The 13,460-nt window shown below is 30.9% G+C and overlaps 1 protein-coding gene across 3 annotated transcripts in view; it reads left to right on the top strand.

Annotated features, from left to right (window-relative positions):
• Positions 1 to 13,460, top strand: part of LOC145246616 (voltage-dependent calcium channel gamma-5 subunit-like) — a 166,692-nt gene that overhangs the window by 114,180 nt on the left and 39,052 nt on the right. The window contains exon 1 of one of the 3 annotated variants that reach the window (XM_080108285.1): positions 2,478 to 2,971. The exons of 1 other annotated variant lie outside the window; for it this stretch is intronic. The gene's annotated coding sequence lies outside the window, so the exon portion shown is untranslated. Of the gene's footprint in view, positions 1 to 2,477; positions 2,972 to 13,460 lie in introns of those variants that run through there. One more of the 3 variants, XM_080108283.1, reaches the window with a different exon arrangement.

Here is a 13,460-nt window from a genome sequence, read left to right as displayed (position 1 = left end):
TTAATCCCGCCGACTGCAGCTGTGATCCCTAGCCCAAAACACTTACCGACTCCTCGGGATATTCATAAAAAAGGGGCCACCAATAGTGTGTCACATGGACGTCTGAACTAGCATCATTTATTTAAAGCGGGATTTTATTCTCCGTTGTTTCCGCCATTGTCACTTTTTTTATATAGAGATTGGGCAGAAAAAAAGCAATCGATTATTTAATTTATCCGTAATTAAAATTGCTATATCACGAGTTTTTCAAAGTATCGAAAATGTACGGCATAATTACGTTGACACACCAGTTCTCGCTGGATCACCAAATTTAAGCAACGCTGAACCTGGTCAGTACTAAATGGGTGACCATTTGCGACTTCCAGATGCTGTATATGCTCTCTGCTTATCTCGGCATTGTTGCTAGTCGTCCTGTATTTCTCCTTGCAACTAGACTCACACAGTGCCGATTCAGGAGAGGTGTGGTTGGGAATGCGCAATCCTTGCCTCACGGTTACACGCGCAGTTGCCCCTACGGGGATATCCTTTGCCTTTCGAAACTGAACGCAGGCATCGAATTAAAATTTCGGATTAACATAAATTTTACCAAATAGTTATTTTTAAAAAAATGATCGACATTATCATTATTATTATTATTATTATTATTATTATTATTATTATTAATATTATTATTATTATTATTATTATTATTATTATTATTATTTTATTTTTTTTTATTTTTTGCGAATTAGTCCACCGAGCAAATTATTCTTCGTAATATATAATAATCAATAGAGGATTGATTCTATAATAATACATATGCAATCTGCACAAATTAAAATATCAGGTTTAAGCGTATTATACGACCGAGTAATGCCAGACTGCCAGCTAGTTTTCTATAAAAGCATAATTATAGGAGACTGGCTGTTTTTCAGCTATTATTTATAGCTGTGCCTGAGGATGTCTGTTAGTCGTTTTGAAGTAACATGGTTTTCATTTGAGCTTCACACTTTAGTTGAAAATAATATTTTTCGATAGGTTTGTGTTGTCAAATTTATATGAACTTTTCGTTGGTCTTTTACGATTAAATTTCGATCACTATAATCAGCAGAACAAATTTAATTCGACTTAATATTATCGTGGGTTCTTATATTTGAAAATGCATTTTCTGTTGGTATTTCGAACTTAAGATTCAATTGCTTCCAAGTGCTCGTCTGAGCGCCAATCTATGATTCCCCTTGCCAAACCTTCACGAAAAATACTCGTCTATCTGAAACCACTATCAATAATTTTCCCCACTCTTTATCTGTTCTTAAACCTAAACGTGGATTCCATGAACAACGCTTCTTTCTTAGGACTGCACATCTGTTGAACTCTCTTCTGTTTCCCTGCTTTCCAACTGACAATACGGTCGTCTTCAAGTCCAACATAAACAAGTTCTTGGTGTACCATCCCCTTAAGTAATCCAATTTGCCAAATTTCTACTACTAACGATTACTGCGATATTGTCCCATTGACTACTGTATATTCATTAACCCTTATTCTTGAGTGGCCTCCGAACCCTGATAAGTGGTGACTCCTTTGTAAAAAAGAAAGTCATTATACTGTACGTTTAATTTGAAATAGTTCTTTTGTTCGTCTTTCACTTGCTGGAACTAACTTTCACTTTTACACTTGCTAAAACTAACGTCTATGTGATTTGGTGATTCGAGCCAAAATTTCAAATAGAATTTTCTTTACCACTCGAAACAGTATATTTCTTGATAGTTCACACTTCGATGCATTTCGACACTCACCATTGGCGGGTCAAACCAGCTTCTTTCAAAGGAGAAAGTTTCTAGGAAATATCAACTTCACAAGTACTCCCAAGTTGCAAGTAAATCCTGGCCAAGGAAGATGACGAGGTTATGTTTCTGCAGTTATTGCAGAGAAGTCTTACTACATACAACGCCTGGTATTCTCAGATTGTTACCCATCTGGTACTGGGCAGGTTCAACGTTGCTTAACCTCGGTGATCTAACGAAAACTGGTGTGCCCACGTGGTTATGCCGTAGGATGTGTTACGTTTAGTTTTTGAAACAGCATTTATTAGTCTTTTGTATTTGAAGTGTTAAATGACATTTTCGATGGTCTTCTAAAATTTATTCTAGAATTGTCCGCTCGTGGCGCAGTGGATAAATTTATTGGATAAATTCAGTTGTAAGTTACACACTTCTGGGGGTTGAAGATTCAATCCTAACTGCGGGCGACACTCCAATTAGAATTGAAATGTGAAAATGATATTCAAGATGAGAACAATAGTCTGAAGAATCCAAATAATACGAAAAATCGATCCTCATCTCAAAATTTCAGGAATAAAGTATCCATTTTTTTTCCTGCAATGTAATCTGCGCGGACCTCGTCAGAAAGAAGATCCCATATTTAAAATAGACCGAGTGAGAAAGAAATAACATTCAAATAAGAGAGGAAGGGAAGGCAAGAGAGAAAGAGGGGGAAGGCAGAAGAGGGGGAGATGAAGCAGCGACTGCATACGAAAATGATGATATTGATGATAGCGTCCTAAAGTTAGAGCGTCCGACAAGCAACCGACGTCTGTTCAATCAATTTTTGCGCTTTTTTATTTTGTTTGTTTTTTGCTTGTTTGTTTTTTGTTTGTTTGTTTTTTGTTTGTTTGTTATTATTATTATTATTATTATTATTATTATTATTATTATTATTATTATTATTATTATTTATCTATTTTGTCTTCTTTTTTTTTCCTTTTTGATAAGATGAGGATGCAACGTGGTCGGTCGTCGTTTGCTTAATGATACTCTAATATCAAATTAAACTTAACGTTTGGCGCATCACTTGCTTTTTTTTTTTTTTTTTTTTTTTTTTTTACAGCTTAAAAGGGGATTCTATTCAAAAGTTACTGCGTCCCGCATCCAGAACCAAGTGATTTTACCACCGTTTTTTCCCCCTGTTTTTTTTTTTTTACAACTTGAATAAAGTAAGTAAACAATTGATTTCCTCTTCACAAAAAGAAAAGAAAAAGAATACAATGTTCATCTATAATGTTAATCGTATTATTTTGATTATTTGGATTCTTCCGATTAATGTTCTCATTTTGAACATTATTTTCACAACGTTTCGGTCGATGTAATCTCCGATATTCTTTAGGTGTATTTTATCGAACTCGGGAAGGTCCTAAGTAATTCGCAATTTTATTTTTGAGTATCACCCGCATTGAGTATTGAACCTTCAACCTCCAGAAGAGGGTAATTTTGCAACTGAATTTTACCAAGTACTTTATCCACTACGCACGAGCCCGAGTCCGACAGAAAGATTCCCGAATTTGACTAGACTGGTCGCCGTGTTTGTCTTCACGCCGCGCATTCAGTTTTGCGCGCGCGCAAGAATTGAATGGGCGTGCGCAAAAAACAAACAATACAGAATACTGTGACAGACCAAAGACGATACTTGACAGACAAACGAAAATAATAATTTAAACTTAAAAGCGACAAACCGAAATTAAATACAATTATAAACTTCAGCGCGACCTACTAACGAAAATATTTTTTAGAACTAAAACTGACAGACTAACAAAAATCATATTTAAAACTTCCACGAGACAGACTAACGAAAATGATTTTTAAACTAACGCGTGATAAACTAGAAATAATTATATTTAAAACGTACATCTGACAGACTAAGGAAAATTATTTTCCAAACTAACGCGTGACAGAATAGCAATAATCATATTTAAAATTTCAACGTGACAGACTAACATAAATACTTTTCAAACTAAAACGAAATAAACTAACAAAAATCATATTTAAAATTGTAACGTTACAGACTAACAAAAACAATCTTTAAAACTTCAACGTTACAGACTAACGAAAATGATTTTTCAAACTAAAGCTTAACAGATTAGCAAAACTTAAACGTTACATACTAGCAAAAATAATATTTAAGACTTAAACGTTACAGACTAATGAAAATGATTTTTTTAATCTAGAATGTTACAGACTACTAAAATAATATTAAACATTTCAACGTGACACAACCGAAAGTGGTCTTTCAAACTAACGCTGACAGACTAGCAGAAATGATATTGAAAACTTTCGCGTGACAGATTAAGGAAAATAATTTTTCGAACTAAAACGTGACAAACTAGCAAAAATTGTCTTTAAAACTTCAACGTTTCAGACTAACAAAAATAATTTTCCAACTAAAACGTATCAAACTGACTGATAAAACGGTTACGTATCCAAAGAAAATCTATATAAAATTCCACAACTGTTGTATTACAGGGTGGAACGATAAATTTGTCGCCATAAAGAAAACAACACTACAGCTTTATTTTAAAACATTTATTGAAAAAATAAATCCAGGTAACTTGATTATGTAGTAGAATAAATGAATCTTGACAATTCAAAAAAATATTTAAAACGAAAAAATAAACAAAAAAAAAAAGTAATAAATGTTTTGGTTTTGTTTTGGTTTTCAATTTTCTGTTTTTAATAATAAAAAAAAAAATGTTCCATGAAAAACTTTCCCATTCTCATCAATTAAATTGAAACATTTCCAATTAAACAATTACGGATATATATTCTCTTTCACTTTATTTACTTACTTTTAAAGCAACATTGGAATTTTATAAAATAGTTTTTTTTGTTTTGTTTTGTTTTTGTTATTGTTTTTTTTTCGAACAAATAAATAATTTTAAACATTTTTTTGAATTGTCAAGATTCATTTTCTCCAGTAATATCGGTTTACCAAGTTTCTGGAAGTAATAAATGATAATTTTAGTTTAATTTAACGTTTCCGGAAGTAATAAATGTTAATTTTGGTAAATTTATTCTTTCCCTTATCGGAAGTAATCGTTCGGCCATATAATGATGTCTCCCCTAGATTTGGATAGCAAGTGCGTGAAAAAAAAATGGCGTCTCCAATTTCGGCAATAAAGTGTAGAAGCACCCCAAGTTTTTATGGGTCGCTATTTTTGCCATAAATTGTTAGGTGAAAGTTTTTTGTTTTTTTTTCAGGAAAACTTGCACTTTTTTTTAAAGAAAGTTGGTAGTAAACGTTTCTTTTTGAAAACAGAATTTGGTACTCCTTGGGCGTTGAGTTCCATGGCGACCAGCATAAAAAAACACGTATCGCTCCCTTTCTGACACAAGCGCACGTAACACTTTTTTATTTACTGACGTTGTCGTAGTAGCTAAACGATTATTTGTCACATTTTTTGAAAAAGTTTTACTCTTTATGAATATTAAAAGAAAAATTACTAAACATTTATTATTTTACAGACATTTGTTTTTAAATTTCTTTTTAAATGACGACTTTTATCGACTTCTTTTTTTAATAGCATTTGCGGATGGGTATGCTGACATTTGTTGTTGTTTTTTTTTTCTTTTTAGATGACTTTTTATCGACTTTTATTTTAATAGCATTTGCGGATGGGTAAAAACGAAAAAAATAACTAAGCCATTTACTGACAATTTCTCGGTATCTTGACTTTGATAACATTTATTTGTTACAAAAATATTTGTAAAAGTGAGAATTATTTGGACAACGCTCGGCTGAATTCGGTCACCACGATCGCCGGTCGAACCCTAAATTGGAATCCGGTGTGTGTGTGTGTGTGTGTGGGGTAAATTCTGCATGAGTACCATTCTTTTTAATTTTATCTTTTGTTCAATTTTTGTGTGACCTTTTAGCGATTGCAAACTAACAAATTTAACCAAAATGCAAAAAATTCAACAATTAAATAATTTTGCTCAGCTTCTAATACAGATCCTAGTAAATCAATCTCTCTTATTAGAACACTCCAGGGAAGGACGGAACCAAATTATTGCCAGTATGTTAGGGAGAGGTTCTATTTTTTATTTATTTATTTATTTTTTCTTTTACAATATTTTAAGCAGATTTGACACTCAGTTACCAGATTTTTATGGGTTGCTCGTTAACTTACGATAAAACTTGCAAAGTACGCGCTGGATTGTTGTAAAAATGGAATGAAAATTTAAATTTCGCTCCGTTTTAATCTTTTTTTTTTTAAATTGTGCTTCTCCCAAACAAATATAATCAAGAGAATAACATTCAACAATTGTATTTTATATATATAAAACACGAAATATTAAAATATATATATATATTAACGAAAGAGAAATAATTCCATTTTTAAACGAAAAAAGTCAATTTGGTATATAAAAGTTCCGTTTAGTGATGTTACGTGATGGCACGCGGTGTGGTGTGTCCCCAAATAAAAAAAAATGGCCCATCCGTACAAAGAAAACCACCTATTTATTATAGAAAAATTAAGTATAATGTTATAATTAAAAAGAGATATATAGAAACACGCATTGGTACAGTAAACATATTATACCAAAATGTGGAAGCCATCCGTCCAGTGGTTATTTAGACTATTAATTACGAACGAACCAAGGGTTATATATATATATATATATATATATATATATATATATATATATATATATATATAATTATTTTTTTACTATAATAATTAAATACCTAAAGACACTAGTGTTTCATCCTTTGGGGAATCTTCAGTGCAGGGTGTCACGATTATATATATATATATATATATATATATATATATATATATATATATATATATATATATATATATATATATATATACTAGCAAAAGTATCCGTCGTTGACTTGGTTCAAAAACAGCCTACAGAAAATGGACTCTGATTTATGAAATGATGATAGGTTATAAAAAGAAAGGGTTGTAAAGAGATAGCTTCGAATTTGGGGGTATCAAAACCAAAGCAAAATATGATGAAAGTAAAAATAAAATAGATAAACAACATAATTTATTATACCACACCTGTTCACACTGAAACACTTATCACAATATTCTGTCGATCTATATTAAAAAAACTTGTTAAACTTTGTGACATATTTCCATTCTATAGAGGTCAGACGCGAACGAACACACCATAATTTTATTATACCATATTTCTTCAAATTGAAACATAATTATCAAAGTATACTTACGCAGATAGATATGAAAAGTCTTTATTAAAGTTTGTGCCTATTTCCATTCTATGGAGGCCAGGCGCGAACGCAGACCCCACAATTTTATTATACCATCCCTATTTAAGTTAAAACATACTTATCAAAGTATTATTATGTGCATCTATATCAAAAACACTTGTAAACTTTTTTTTTAATTTTTTATTTCCATACTTTGTGGACCAAGCGCGAACGCAGACCCCACAATTTTAATGAACCACCGTTCTACAGGATCAAGCATACCCATTCCTGTGTCTCGATACATTTTCTATCATTATATGTAATCAGTTTTTTTTTAATAGACATATAGAAACCTGATCACACACACACACACACACACACATTTAGCTTTATATTATAGATATATATTGACTGTTTGTGTGTGCATCTGTCTGTGTGTGTAAGTTCGTTCCCTATGGACGAAAACGGCTGAATCGATTTTTATGGAATTTTACATGAAGGTGCTTTTTGTGCCTGGCAGTGTTCTTAGATAGGTTTTGTATCGGAATGTTTTCGGTAAATATCGATAATCGGTAATCGATAATCGGTAATCGATAATCGGTAATCGATAATCGATAATCGGTAATCGATAATCGGTAATCGAAGTAATCCAATGAAAGAAGGAACAGCCGATTTTGACTTACACACCCTAATATCACAAGTGCATTTTAAAAGTTTTATTTTCAAACAAGCCGAAAGGTCCGGCATATGTTCTTTGATATGACATGGACGCGTCCGAAATTAATGTTTCTGTTTAAAGCACAATTGCACAATGATACTTGACTTTTGCATTTTAAACTTTAATTCAAGTCGTTATATATAAAAATAATTTTATATAATCAGCAGTAGATTCTCTACAATGCAATGTAAACTACAATGTATTGTCGATTAGGTCATTGCGGGGAAGCATGTGTTGCTTCTTCCAGGTGCACCGTGATGGATTCTCAATTAGAGCCGCTAATTAATCAATTTGATCGAAAATGGGCTATTTCACCAATTTCGATGACAATAAAAAAATTGGGAGTGTAAAACATTTCAGGGAGACCCGATGTTGCCCGGGATTGAATGATTATATATATATATATATTTATATTTTGAGTACAGAAGTTGTTAGTTGAGACAGATCATTGGTACCGTCGGTTTCAAGCCCGATAATAAGGCCCGTTTAAGGTATCCTTATCAAGCTCTCTTCAGCCAATATTCGTCTCTTTTTTTTCTGTCCCCAACAACCAAAGACCAGCTTATTATCGGGCTTGAAACCGACGGTACCAATGATCTGTCTCAACTAACAACTTTCTGTACACAAAATATAAATACGCTTTTACATTTTGGATTTTCCTTTTAATTGAGCACTCTGCTGGAATTCTTTTTCCAAACAAAAACTAATCATATATATATATATATATATATATATATATATATATATATATATATATATATATATGAAATAAAAATTACAATTAAATTTACCAAAATGATCCAAGATGGTAAAATTAAAGTATATTATAAATATTAAAGAATTATTTTTTTTTGTTTTCAAGTAAGATCTTTGACTTACTTGTTTTTCCATCAAATACTTTTGCATGCAAAATCCGATCCCGCATTTTGCTAATTCCTACCCTCTGATGAGAAGGAAAGTATTTCTTCGAAACTCCGCGGATTAAGGACTATCCACTTATCTAGTGTTTCCTTTTCAGATTAAATATGTTTTTAACTCATTTCAAAGTGTTTTTAACATGTTTTATTAACTGTTTGCTCGTATATATATATATATATATATATATATATATATATATATATATAACTTTTTCCCTATTCATTCTCTATCCCAATCCACTCTCATTTTCGATGTATCTATTTTTCCCATCCTCTTGCTACGTTTATCTTTCTTTTTTTTTTTAGTGAACCGCTCTTCCCTTTCTCTCCATCTCTCCCTTTCTTTTTCTCTCTGTGTCACTCTCGTTAACTAAAACATCTTCAGTGTTTTCTTTTGTCAAATCTTGAATTGAATTGTGCAATTTATTGACTTATCCAGTTTCTATTAATTTCTACTTCCGTTCTATCTCCCACAAAAAGACGAAATGGATTTCGAAGTTTACCGTTCTTTGCATTCTCAACTTCACACACATTATGATGAGATATAAGTTACTGAGTGTTACTACTACTAATAATAATACCCATAATACTACTACTACTACTACTACTACTACTACTATGAATAATAATCTATATATTAATAGGACAGCGTGTGTGTTATTTATTTTGTGTGTTACACTGTTACACTTACATCCAAGTGATTGTCGTTTAACTGTTATGGATTTCCATTTCTTGTAATAAATAATTTTACCAAGAATTTTTCACAATTTTTATTTTCAGCTTCGATCATAATTGATGGCATTCAAGTCATCTATTTATTTATTTTTTTTATATATAAATAGTTTTACCAAGAATTCTTCATACGTTTTGGTTTCGGTTTCGGTTTCGATTATAGCTGGACGAACTCAAGTTATATATATCTTATTCTATACTTCTACAATTTTTATTTGTATTAATATTCATATTAAAAACCGTTTTTTTTCTATTTATTTAAAAAGAAAATACACCTTTCTTATATATGGGTCGTGGAATTGCATTCACTGGCGAAAGATCTAACTAATTTGCACATTCTTTTAAACATTCATTTTAATTAATTCCATATTAGTTTTTTCGGTGTTTTTATGGGATGACCATCTTTAGTTAACTAGTACATGTAATTATATTAATGCAGATATTCTAAATGATTTATACTTGCGTAATATTTGCGTAAAAAGTTTAAAGTAAGTACAAAACTCTTTCTATATATATTTATGTATGTGTTTATATTGTTTAAAAAATTTTCCTATCAAACTCCTCGTGGAGGTTTTGATCTTTTGGGGCTTTTGGTCGACAGACATGGAACTACGTATATAAGGTATTTCAATCCATGCGAAACTTTATATTAAGGTTTTAGCCCGGGAAAATCGGTACAAAAGTGTGAAAATTTAAAAAAAAATGAAAATTGCCAGGTGAAGATCAAACGACAGCATTACGAATATGCATGCACAGCATAATAGCTATTGGTTCATGTTTTAACTTGCAACTTGTCTTTATAGCTCAGTCATTAACTTGCAGACTTGTCTTTATAGCTCAGTCATTAACTTGCAAACTTGTCTTTATAGCTCAGTCATTAACTTGCAAACTTGTCTTTATAGCTCAGTCGTTAACTTGCACACGTGTCTTTATAGCTCAGTCATTAACTTGCACACTTGTCTTTATAGCTCAGTCATTAACAGCAGAGGAAAAAATAAATCGTAAGCTAAAAGTTTTGGTTTCGATTCTCGGTGGTGGCGCACGAGTCATTTTTTTTTTTTTTAACTTTTTAAATAATTACTACATATTGGGTCCAATATAATATAATAATAAATACGAAATCTGCGTTAATCAAAACATCATATTTAAGCGTATTTGATGACCGGGCAATGCCGGGTGCCTTGATTGTATACATATATTTTTTTTCATAAATTTTGGTTTCGGTTTCGATTCAAGCTGATGCACCCAAGTCATATGGATATATTTATTTTTTATTTTTGAAATCGCAACTTTATAATATATAAAAATCGATAGAACATTAACTCTATAATAATATATACGAAATCTGCAAGAATTAAAATATCATATTTAAGCGTACTTTGCGATTAGGCTACATCGGCCGTTCCTGCTAGCTTTGATAAATAATTTTTGCAGTTTTAACAAAAGAGCTACAATAATATCAGAGCGTCTCCATTTATGCTGAACATCTTCAGAATGCCAACATCAATATATTACATATGAATGAGTTCCCCGTGGAATTTCCACAGGTCCCGCTAATAATAATAATAATAATAATAATAATAATAATAATAATAACCAGCAGAACCTGTGGAAATTCCACGGTAGTTGAAAATGAAAAAAGACACACACACATCAGTAAGAAACATCTACTTACATAATCAAACAATTACATTGAGATTGAACTAAGTACCATTAAAGACTAAATTAAATCACGAAGCTCTGGATCTTCAGGTCCTGGTAACTCTGCCGAAATTGCATCAATTTGATAAACTGTTCTGATCTTACCCTGATCTCGCAAAATTATGATCATGTGGCAGTGTGGTAGCCTATTTTTGGAAATTCAATAACATAAACATTTGCAAATAAAATTCCCAGTACATGTCTGTCTTTAATGTCTTTTTTTAAGGTACTAATATTTTCATCTGAAATGCGTTTGAATTTGTATTAAGTTCAGTATGACATGTAAACAGGTAATAATGTTTTCACCTGAAATGCGTAAATTTAAAAGATCACGAATCAACAAAAACACGATATTATTTTACTTATTTCGACATGACTCTTAAGTAGGTAATAATGTTTTCATCTGAAATGTCTTGAGATTGGTACTAATTTCAACATGGCATGTAAGTAGGTAATAAGTTTACACCGGATATGCGTAGGTTTAGAAGATTCTTAACCAACAAAAGCAGCCTATGATTGTAAATATTTCGACATGACACTTTAGTAAGTAATAATATTTTCACCTGAAATGCGTTGGAATTTTTGCTAATTTCAACATGACATGTAATGATTTACATCAGTTTGAAATAAGTTAAACTAAAAAAAAAATTGGAAGTAAATATTTATTACGAGTCTGTTATTATGGTCACAGCATAAACGGCGGGCGTTTAGGAAATTGACCTCTAAATTCCACAATTTACACTTTTTCACGTTAATCTCATCGATTACAAATGTGTGTGTGTGTGTTTTAAATACAATTAATGGTTGGTTGTTTTTTGTTTTACGGCATATCAACCCTTTTCAGGTTATTTAATGCCGAATCCAAAGATTTTGAAGAAAAAATTTTTAATAGAATATATTTGTTGTTTTCAAGTCGGTTTGTATTTAACCAATAGTTGGGACCCTAACAGGTACTACCACTCCGGGTCATAGTGGACCTGGGAGCAATGGCAATTAAAGGGTGTCTCCACGCTCCCCAAAGCCCACAAGCTGGGGCCAACACCACTGGATATAGTTTAAGGACCTAAATACAATTAAACGTTGTATTTAATTTCGTCTGAATTGAAGTTTTTGGAAAAATTTTCCCAAACAAAGATAGAACATTGGTGTGACAGCCATTTACAGCATACTCGAAAACCTATAAAAGTCGTCATCGATTTGGAAAGAAAGTAAAAATTTACTCTCAACCCCCCCCCTTTTAAACGAGGATAATCACCGGTCACGTGAAAGTCACAATAATTTTCTCGGTGATGGTTACAAAGTACGTGTTTAATTCAGCAGAACATTATAATTGAAAACTAATTCCAGACGATAAAAGTCATAAAACAATTTTTTTTCAATTTTTTTTATTTTAATCTGAAAGTGATGTTTGCAATCGATGAGATTAGCGTGAAAAAAAGAAGAAAGAAATGTAAATAGTGGAATTTAAACAAATAATAAATTTAATTTTTAATTTTTATTTATCATGTGAAAATGTATGGATCCATTTAATTTTTAAGGTCTAATTATCTGCTTTACCACCCCCCCAAAAAAAAGTTAGTCGTAAAATCATCATTTTTTTGTTTTACTTTAGTAATCAAGCAAAAAATGGAATTTTTACTTGATTAAATAATTCGAAACAACAAAAACATTTTTGTTTTTATTTAATTATTTTTATTGTGCAGTAAACAAAAATGTTATAACAATTAAATTTAACTTGTAAATACTAAAACGGAATAGCGCAGTAACATAGATGCGCAAACATCCAAATGATTTTGGTTCTAATTTAATTTTATTTATTGTGCAATAATTTATATCAGTTTAAAATAGGTTAAACTTTTTTTAAAAAAAAGCACTAGAAGAATTTATTAAGAGTCCGCCATTAAAGAAATAATAATTTGATTTTTAATTATCATATAAGCTTTTATGGATTTATTTCTTTTTGATGTCTGATTATCTGCTTAATTCTCGACATTAAAAAAAGTCAGTTGTAAAATCACCATTTTTTTTTTACTTTAGAGGGAAAAATGGAATTTTTAACTTGATTAGATAATTCGAAATAAGAAAAAGATTTTTGTTTTAATTTAATTATTTTTACTGTACAGTAATTTGTATCACTAGGAAATAGATGAAAATAAAATTTTTTTAAAAATCCATCATCACGAATTAAAAAAATTTGGTTCTTTAGTAAATAATTCGAAAAAAAAAATGATGGTACTTATGCATCTATATTACCGGACTTAAATCGTTATTTAGAAAGCCATTCGTAACATGGGGAGGGAATTATAATCCGGCTATCATTATAAAATCGGCAATACCAACGTACAGACACAAAATGTGAATAATAATAATAATAATAATAATAATAATAATAATAATAATAATAATAATAATAATAATAA

The sequence above is a fragment of the Euprymna scolopes genome, chromosome 24 (assembly GCF_053919585.1).
Source record: "Euprymna scolopes isolate OS-2025 chromosome 24, ASM5391958v1, whole genome shotgun sequence".
Classification (NCBI taxonomy): Eukaryota; Metazoa; Mollusca; class Cephalopoda; order Sepiida; family Sepiolidae; genus Euprymna; species Euprymna scolopes.
The sequence above is the reverse complement of the archived record's forward strand: the minus strand, read 5'-3'. Positions and strand labels throughout refer to the sequence as shown.